Source organism: Ceratosolen solmsi, unplaced genomic scaffold (genome assembly GCF_000503995.2).
Source record: "Ceratosolen solmsi marchali unplaced genomic scaffold, CerSol_1.0 scaffold1, whole genome shotgun sequence".
NCBI lineage: Eukaryota > Metazoa > Arthropoda > Insecta > Hymenoptera > Agaonidae > Ceratosolen > Ceratosolen solmsi.
The window spans coordinates 12,802,633-12,813,261 of NW_011948415.1; positions in this window are offsets into that span (position 1 = coordinate 12,802,633).

Genomic DNA, 10,629 nt, shown 5'->3' on the forward strand with positions numbered 1-10,629 from the left:
GATCCCCCCCCCCCCCCATTTACCTTCGCTTACTAACAAATTGCTCGAAAATCTCAAGAGAATCAAGTTGAGACACGCGTATGTATCTTGGGTGGGAAAACCGACGGAGTAAATATCAAAGGATACGTGAGAGAGAGTGAGAGAGAGAGAGAGAGAGAGAGAGAGAGAGTGACGGTCGGGAGCGGCTAATTCCTGGTGCCGGTTCCCTCGCCTTCCACGATAATTGAAAGATGAGATCATCGAATGATATCAGATATTATGATAGGCATTGAAGCATCTGCGAAAAAGTGATGGATCACTCGATCGGAGCCACGTTTTCTGCTCCAAGACTAGCACAAGTTTAACAATTTGTTAAATATATATATATATATATATATATATATATATATATATATATATATGTAAAAGGGCCTAAGGCCCGCGACTCTCTTTCTCTGGGATTTCGGAGACGAGGCGTCGAGATCGACTTCTTGAGAGTGAGAACAGTGTCGTGGATAATTATATGCAATTTTTGTCGCAACTTTCATTTAACCCTTGGGGTAAACGCAACTTTCAACATTCTTTACCCATTTCCTCGTTCGTTTTGTCGTCGATGATGGCCGACCAAGTCAAACAGCTGAAGATCGTTTGATTCGTCTGTACTCAGTTGCGTTGTATGTTAGTGCTAATAGGTAAATATTTAAGTGAGTTGCATACTCCGTGGAGTGGAGTTTTTCTGAGAATTGAAATTCCTTTTTTTTCTTCATATCGTTATTGCGATTAATGTTAAATTGTCGAGAATAAGTAAGGCCATCGTTTAAGTATTGAAGGGCCGATGTTTGTTCGCTGTTTTATGCATATGATTCTTATGTACTGTTGTTTTATGCATTTATATTACGGAATAACGAAATCTCGTGGCAAATGCTTTCGGAAAAAAAGTTGTGCGGCAGGACTTGAAATTTAATAACGGTGAGAGAATTCAAATTTACCCTTATATGCTTTACATTAGCCAATGCGCATTATAATTAGCTCAAGTCTCATTCTCGCTGGTATCGCATGCTCGTGATCAGCTCTGAAAAATGCAAGAAAAGTAGGCGCTCTAAGTGTAGTAGGGGGGACTCTAATACTCCCGGAGTTAGAATAATTCCCGTCGATCTTACTTTTTTTTTCTAGTCTCGCCGATTATTTTTTTTCTATCTCGCAATGTTAAGAATTGTCGAAATTCCCTCGTGTGCATGCGCCGATTTTTCTCGGTGGCCATTGTGGCAGGTAAAGGTTCGCAAACGAGATGCGTTGCTGCCAAAAATTCTGGAAATTGTGGAAGTTCTGAGTTGAAAGAGGATGTACTCACGCGTAATCACGAGAAGATGGTTATTTATTTTATTGTATTAATTATTATTTGTATTATTTGAATTAAGTGAAATTGATAATAGCGCGTCATGTTACCCTGGTATTATACGAATTTTGGCGTTTTTAGAGTCAGCCGTATTAAAAATAATTCTCAATTTTATGTTTGTACGAGAAATATTAGTTTAATCAATATTTCTTTTTAAATGTTGGTTGGATGCTGAAAATGTAAATTGTTAAATTTTACACTCGCTCGATATTTACAATTATATAAGTAAATAATTGACAAACGTGAAATTTTTAATATCAACTTTATTTTTGAATTACAATCGATCGATTTCATTTAAAGCCTTGATAAGCTCAATTGAGCATAACATTAGCAAATGTTAATTTGTTAATTTATTTCATTCGTTATGAGGTTAAAAGTAATTTAAATGACGATATGATTCATGTAACGGAATTTCATTGCGAACAATCGAAATCTGTCACAATTTTACACTAAATGTAAAATTAATTTATTAACTATAAAAGGGACGCTTGATAAATAATGTCGCAAAAAGCCCGAAGGCCAGGCCGTTACCAGTAATTCCAGTTTTCTATAATATTATGTATTAAACATGCTCGAGTGAGGTTAACAGCTGCGCGTAAAGTACATTTCAATCGAATGGAGGTTAAGGGCAGAATTTTATTAAAAAAAAATGGACCGCCGAAGAAGCAACAAGTAAAGTGCCGTTACGTCTAGTCGGATTTGCAGTGGGAGTGGAATCAAAGTCGGCACGCAACAAATCGTTAAAGAACAATAATCGTCGATCCATCCACTTTCACCGATTCATCTCGAGCCAGAATAAAGCCGTAATTTAACGGCACGCGCGTGAAACGCGATCCAGATTCAGTTGGATCCGGCTAATGAGCGAAGGGGCCACGATTGGGAAGGGCGATGTTTGATGGTTGATGGGGTGGCGGAGAGGGAGGGGAAGGACGGGGGTAATCAGTTGACAGGATATATACGGATAATTAGAGGCTTATTCGTTTTATGCCGAGAGAGAGAGCCGCCGCTATCTTGGAGTGCGTTCCCTCTTCGTGCGTTTCGCTTCGCTTCCTCCGCTTAGCGCCTAACGCGCGCGCGCGCGCGCCTCACGATTCTTAGAAAGCTTCTTTGGCTTCATCGAGTACTGGAGCACTCGAATGCAATGACCGCGCCATGTAAATGCACCTTTGTCAATACAATTATGATTAATAGAAATAGAGCAGCGCGGATAAATGAGAGTGAGAGAGAGAGAGAGAGAGAGAGAGAGAGAGAGAGAGAGAGAGAGAGACACGTGAATTCGGTCATCGCACCCTTCATGCATGTCTATCGAGCTATTTCGTGAGCAATATCTTGGTGAGTTGCAAATTGTGGCTTTCGTAATCGATTTCTCGATAATAAGTAGCCTCCTATGACCATTGAGATCTATTTTTGACGAAGAAAACGTTTATATCGTGTAATGCAAAGTCGAGTATGATCGCACATTAATATGAATATCACTGCTTTTGTATAATATTCGGATGAATGAATAATTTTTCGATGGAAATTCATCGTTACGAGCATTTAACTAATAACAAATAAAAAATTTGAGGTAAATACGGAAACGATTGGAAACGAGTGGACAAAGCGAAGATGAGTCAGTTTGCATACAGTCAAGAAACTCGGATATCCAACCGATGTATCACAAAATGAAACGTAAAAAAAAAAAAAAAAAAAAAATGGAAGAAAAATACTTCAAAAGAGTACGAAAGTTAAATTTAGATATTTCCCAGAACCGAATATTCAAGATTAAATGTTTGAGGCTAACATTATTATTTTTGACCAATTTTAAAGGAACATTTCTAGTTGATTCATCATGGACTGATTGGCGCTTACAATCTCTAAAATACCATTGTAGAAATTATAATTAATTTTGTTATGAAATGCTCTCGCCACGCGCAGAATATCGCGCAATCATTGGAGTAAAATTGTACAACATAAAGAGATATTTACTCGTCGTGGTGGCATAAAATTAAGAATGCAAACTTATCCGAGAATGCGCTAGAATAAATAAGTATCGAGTCGCATTAGAATTAACGAAGAGCAATATCACTTAATGAAAATTGGCAAAAAGCAATACACGTCATGGTTCCGGTGACGGGAAGATATTTGAAATGAAGAAATTTTGAGCAACTCAGCGCATAAGATTTTATGGAAATCTTTTTCGTCTTATTTCACCTCCTTTGTCCCCTACTTTCTATTAATCGATAAACGTACGAAAATAGGACGACAATGGGAAAGCAATTTAAGCGCTAGAATGCAGGTATGCACTTGATCGCTCAATTTGAAGAATTAACGATGGAAGGAAAAAAGAAGAGGAGAGCATGATATATGAACGTTGAAAATGAAAGGTCAATTTGCGTTTTCCTAATGACGCATTATATACATAAATAAGTTGTCGTGTGTGAATTACTCTTTTGTCCGAGCTGCTGGTTAATCGATTGGCCAAGTCTTATTATTATTATTAAATGCCATGCTGCTTGTAACGAGCCTCATCGGGCCTTTTTTTCTTTCTTTCTTTCCATCGTTTTGTCTTTTCATTTTTTTTTTTTTTCCGTTTTGCCTCGTGGTGGATCAACAACGCAAGCGTCATCAAGAGAGGTCAGCGGCGACGACGAACGACGTCGTATACGGCAGTAAATATTTGTCAAGAATGTGACACCTGATTACCAAGCGCGACATTAATGCGCTTTAGACTCATTAAAGCAAATGCTTGCGCGCGCTCGCGCACTACCATACTCCACTACACAAGCATTATGCAGCAGCGGCAACACAAAGACGGCGCCTTTATGAGGATAAAACTAATAATAATACAATCGGCAAACGCAATTGAATCAGTGGATCGCGCGCGATCTTTCAATACGTTTTCCAGAGATCGAGCACTTGTGGTATCGATGGTTGTACCGATGGGCTAACAGCGAATGCCTAATCAAAGGAAATTTTCCTCTCAAAAAAAAAAAAAAAAAAAAAAAAAAAAAAAAAAAAAACAGCAGTGGATTGTCAAAAGCACTGTTGTAAAGACATTTAATTCGACAAACGCGACGAGGACGGAAACGATAACGGAGCGTTTTCTAATTGTCGGTCGGCGGCAATAGCCAACGTTTCCATAAACTCAATTTGTAAAAACGTCGGGAGTGTCGGGTGACATGGGTCGGGCAGCGAGTGGGCGGCGAGAGACTCCCCCTCCACCGCTCCCCACTACTCACGAGGCAGCTCCCTCACTAGGCTCAAAGCTTTATTGTTTGAAAAGACCGAGGCGCGGCTAATCCTGAAAAATTAAAGCGAACTGCCGCCACGCTCAAAGCCCCGGCCCATAAGAGTTCAAATCGCGTAAAAAACGAGACGCACGCGGATCGCTAAAACGGACAAAGTAACCGCCGCGATTCTCGCTTAGGAGATGGCTTTAATTCTCATTAAAGTCGATAGCTGCAGGGTGCACATGGAAGCCGTCGTCGCTGCCTCCGTTGCCTCCGTTGCCTCCGTTGCCTCCGTTGCCTCCGCTGCCTCAGCTGCCACCGCCTCCGACGCCACACGACACGAGTGGCTGACGCAAGCCAAAGGCCGCGCTTCCGCCGATTACTACGCGCGATCGCTCTCCATAATAATAACCAAAAAGCGCGGGACACAAGAACTTGGCACATTCTCGTCCCTGGGCCGATAGTCCAGTCGCATGGAAAGTAGGTTTTCCGCTGCCCCACTGCTACGGCGCTCCTACGAGACTAATTTCCAAGCACAATCAAATGGTCTTTACCCAATTAGTTCCCAATGAACCATTCCGACTCGATTGTTCGGTTGGACTTGATCCATTATTACTTACCTCCTCCTCTTGGGCTATCCCGCGCTTCCCGGCCCTGCGATCGGGAGAACATTACTAAACTCGTGAGCGCGCATGGACGTTGCAGCCAAGACGAGCATTAAACGATGTCAGCAATTTGACGTGAGATTTATCGTTCGCGAAAACAACGGCTCTGGTATTTCGTAATTTTCGCCAATACGAAGAGCGCCGGGCAAATTGTTTGATCGAATAGAATAGACGGCACTTGGCCGGCTGCAAGCCTGTCCGGCCGCTAATGAATATTATCGAGTAATTTTGCAACGGATAGCGCATGACACTGATCGCTATAATCAGAATTGCATTAATAAAGAGTGCGAGGGCTTAATTAATAGTCGTAATGATAGAAATCTCGCCTCGGCCAATCTAAATACTAGAGCGACACGCGCACATCTGGGTAACGAGGCTCGAGCGCGTCCATCCAACGACTTCAACTCCAACTCCAACTCGTTTAATACCAAAGCTGGCATTATTAGTGGGTCATGTGTGGCCGCTGGCCGTTTGCTCACAGCTTGCGAGTTCGGGCTTGGATTTGCGAGAAAGCTCGCGTATTCGAGCAAACGCTCGGGCCGCCGTCCCTGCACCTTCCGCGGCCGATAAAATTAGCTTCTTCCATGAGCTTGCGCGTGTACCACGGCCATCATCCCGGGATATGCATACGCCTAAACGTTCCTTAGTTTTGCTTACTTTTGTTGTTGTTGTTGTTGTTATCGTCGTCGTCGTCGTCGTCGTCGTCGTCGTCGTCGTCGTCGTCGTCGTCGTCGTTGTTTTAACGCTTTCTCACGGCACGGGGGCAGGGTGATTGACTTTCATCGCGAGCCTCGATTAAAAGACGCTTATCACAACGAGAGCACAATAAAGAGTCCCAGTTTGGTTAATCGACACACTCATTAGAGCAGTATCGGCGCGGTTCCTCTTTAAGAGTAAGTTTGCGCGTAGTTTGGAGTAGCGAGATAAATACCTTTGATCACGGCACGTAAAATTCTTGCTTTCGCCTACGCCTCTGAGAAAGTAAGGAATGAGCCTAACGACCCTACGCCACCGGCAAAATAAACGACTTGGCAAAAAGCTGAGGCTCCGGTGAAAAACGGCGGTGAGGAGGAGGCGGAGGAGGAGGAGGGGGATGATGGTTGGGGGGGGGGTCGCTCGAATTACATCCTCGCAAGCACACGGTCAGTTATTTATAAGCTGCTGGGCCGATAGTGCCGCGTAATAGGCGACCACTACCACTACGTCTAAATGCCACTGCCACCGTGTGCTCGATAGAGAAAGAATCGAGTGAAAGAGGGTATGGGACTGTGTGGGGGTGGGAAAGGGGATGCATTATCATTACGCGTGCAGCGTTCGTGCATAGCCGAGCGGTAGCTGAAGATCTTTTTGGACGTGCCGCCGCTGCTTAAAAGCCGTCCGAGTGACGTATGTTCGTGAGAAGGAAGATGAGGAGGAGGATGAGGAGGAAGGGGAGGAGGAGATGGAGATTATTGCGTACTGCGCATGCGGTTAAACCATGCTGCATTTTGTCGTACTTCTTGTATCGGTGGAAGATGAAATGTAAGAGAAATATATGGGTACGTTTGCGGTCAGAAGCGAGGAGCTTGGTAAAAGTGTCGATACGGTCGCTCGAGACGCGCTTACCCCTTTTTCCCGTTGATTATGAAAAATTTGGCGAACCGCTCAGACCAAAGGGGTGTCCGACGACGCTGATGGTGGACGGCGACGCCACTGAGAGATGCGCCGCTTTCTTCACGCTTTGGCATTTCGATTTAAATAGGCTGTCGAGCGCTCTCTCCAAGCGAGAATTTCGAGTTAAATTATTGGGAGGAGATTGAGAGACAGAGAGGGAAATGACGGACTTTCCCGCTTGCTCAATTTCAGGCTTCATCCTATACTATCGTGCATAATAATAATGATGATAATGATGATGATGATGAGAATAACAATAACAATAACAACAATAACAATAACGATGTTGCGATCTGACGTTTTCGCCTGGTTTCGAGCCGACACGAATCCATCGTTTATTAGTTACGGATTAATGATCGCAGCACATTGCAGAAATTCCAATGTCTAATTCGGTATTACGGAAGTATTTAGTTAGGCTAACATTTACGATCGTTGAAAAACTCCTAATTGAACGGTACATTCGAAACTTTTTGATTTTCCTTTTGAAAAAGGCGTAAGAAATTACCCGCACATTTTCTCACTTCTTCTCGCACGTATGAGCGCCGATTTTTAATCTCACATTCCCGCTCGTCCTGAAAACCTTCACACTTCGTCTGTCGCGCAATATTTAAAAACATAACTGTTCGCGTGGTGAGTAGGGCTAAAAATTTATGCCGAGTCTTCAAATCCGTGACATTGCGAAAAACACTAAAACATGGCCACGTCACTACGACGGCCCTGTTATTTCAACTAATTTGCGCAAATGGCAATCTAGAGCTTTGACGCTGAAACGAGGGAGTGACAATTTTTCAAAAATAACTTTCTACTCCAATTCTCGGCTTTATAACGAACAATATCTGAAAATCAAGAAGGTGGCGTTTGAGAGTTACCCCCCCCCCCGACACACACACACACACTTATCCTTCGCGCCTCTCTCAGCACTGATTTCGGGCTCAACGAGCGCTCAAACGTACACAGGAAATGCGATATAAAAATACAAAGATCTCGGTCTGAAGCGAGGTAAATAGAGACAAATCGAGGTAAATAGAGGTGAATAGAGGTAAATCGAGGTTAAATCGAGGTAAATCGAGGTAAATCTAGGCAAAAGCAAGCAAATAAGCCGCTGTCGCTCGAGCGCCCGTGTAAATACAAAGCGTACGCGCATGCTCGGTCGCGCGCTTGAAAAGTGCGTTCGCACGCTCGGATGCGCACGCAGGCGCGTAAAAAGCCGTGGGAGAAGGAGGGGAGCCGCGAACGCAGAGACAAGCGATATTTTCCAGAGTAGATGAGTCGCGTGGCGCGATTGCGAAAAAGAGAGCGCTGGCGCAGCCTTTGCCTTTTGCTCTTGCCATTGCTCCCCTGACGTTGCTCCTGCCGTTGCTCCTGCCGTTGCTCCTGTCGTTGCTCCTGTCGTTGCTCCTGCCACCGACGTTTTATCACGCTCGTGTAACCGGCTTGCTTCCGTGTGTCGAGGACGCGACACCGACGTGAAATGAAGGGACACGACACGAGGATGATAATTCGAGATAGATAAGATGGTGATTGTGAAATGCATCGCGACACGGGGCTCCCGAACGACGAGTTCCTGCTTTTACGACAATTCCAAAAGATCCAAGTATATTTAGGTTGGAGGCTGCGCGATGGCGGCTCGGGAATAACGAGCCAGAGTCAAATTACATGTGCTCCATATTACAGTTTAAGAAATTAATCGATTCGCGTGCTTAAGATTGTTACAAGGCCCAATCTGCCTAACGATGTTTCCTAAATAAAGGCCTTATTTGTCAATTGACCAATGTAACGGCGATATTAAGTTGTCGATAAAGTTATTACTTGTGAGATTGGCTGCTGTTCTTAAATTGTCTGTCGATTCGAGTGTGAGCACGGCTAACAGGGAAGGAAGAGATAGATAGAGATAGAGATAGAGATAGAGATAGAGATAGAGATAGAGATAGAGATAGAGATAGAGATAGAGATAGAGAGAGAGAGAGCCAAGTTGATTTCAAGAAATAAACACTACAGATGTAAATATTACGAGATTTTGTAAACCATCGATAACGTGAGATAGACGACCGCGCAATTATACATATTTGTCATAAAAATTATGGAAAGTTATTTTGTATTTTTCAATTTTGTTGCGCATCATTGATAAAATGATTTTTAGACAACTTTTGCTCTTATACTGTCCCCTTCTTTTATATTTGTTCTATCAATCGGACAAATGTCAGCTTATCGACAAATTATGCCTTATTATGAGACAAAATTTCATAAAAATTATGCGGCAAATGTAATTAGCAGAGCCACTAAATGTACAAAATTACCTTTATAAATGTATACATAACACGAAAATATTAAAGTATTTAATTAATTTAGGAAAATATTTATTTTGTGGAAGCCACACGATTTCTTTTTTTTTTTCTTTTCTTTTTCTTTTTCTTTTTTTTTTTTCTTTATTATTATTATAATTTTTTTCTTCTGTTATTTTTTTCTCCGTGATGCAAACTGGGCGTTATCATACATAGCCTTTGATTACAAATTCAAATAAAGAGAGAAAAACTGCTCGAGTTAAAACTATTGCGCATCAATTTAACATCGCATATAATAAATGTTATCAAACATGTATAAAAAAAATATACACATTAGCTAGAGTCTGTTTGTTCCCCTTAATTTAGAATATCCGCATAAAAATACTTTCTGCCCGTGTTAAAAAAATGTGTTCACCCACAATGTGTTTACTCTTTCGTTAACCTATTTAAAACTCGTATCAGCTATCGTTCTCGTGTTTTTCTCGAGGAGGTATACAATATGTATCGCTACGGTCAGCCAAAGCAATACATACTACACTTCCCTTTTGCTTCTGTATCCGGAGAGCAGAAGCACCGACTCGCACGCATCGTGCGTGCTCGCTCGCACATTCTCTCTCTGTCTTTCTCTTGACATGTCGAATATCGACGCAGATTCCTCTCCTACCGGCGTCACTGCCAATAGCTCGATAGTTGGTCTGGGGTATGGAGCGTTTGGACCCGGGTCCCCGGTGGTACCTGACTGCCCACTTCTATCAATTTCTTATCACAACATGCACAACCTGCGCTATCACCGCAGGCATTAAAATCACAGAATGACCAACTACGCACGACTCTCGTCCTTCCTTCGTAAGTACGCCTCCTTCGGCTACTCGCTCGTCGGCTCGTAGCTTCCTGAAGCTCCCCCCACCCCACCCCCCGCCGCCACCGCCACCACCACCGCCATCGCCGCGCGGCGCTCTTATGAATAACCGCGAAACAAGACAGCCTCATTAAAATTAACTAGCAATGGCCGGTAAAACAGTGATCGGTATTGGGACGACGGCCATTCCTGCGTAAACTCAATCTCCGTCTCGCCCTGTGCAGACTCTATAGTGCGCCGCTTTCTATGCACTATCTACTGTAATTCTTTTGCTCTCCGACGGCCGATGAGCACGAGAGCACGAAATCACGAGTGCGCAAGCGTGTTTGCCTTTCCATGGCGGACGTGGACCCTGATAACGCATTAAAATAATATGCCAGCGCGATAACACATATTTATAATATCTGCAGCGAACGCTCGTCCGTGATAGATAAAGAGAGAGAGAGAGAGAGAGAGAGAGAGAGAGAGAGAGAGAGAGCACGAGAGGAAGACAGCGGAGGGCGTTGTGTGGAGGATGGGTTTCACGGGAGAGGGGGGGGGGGAAAGAAGACGAGGATCTGCGACGGGGGGAGGGGGGGGGGCA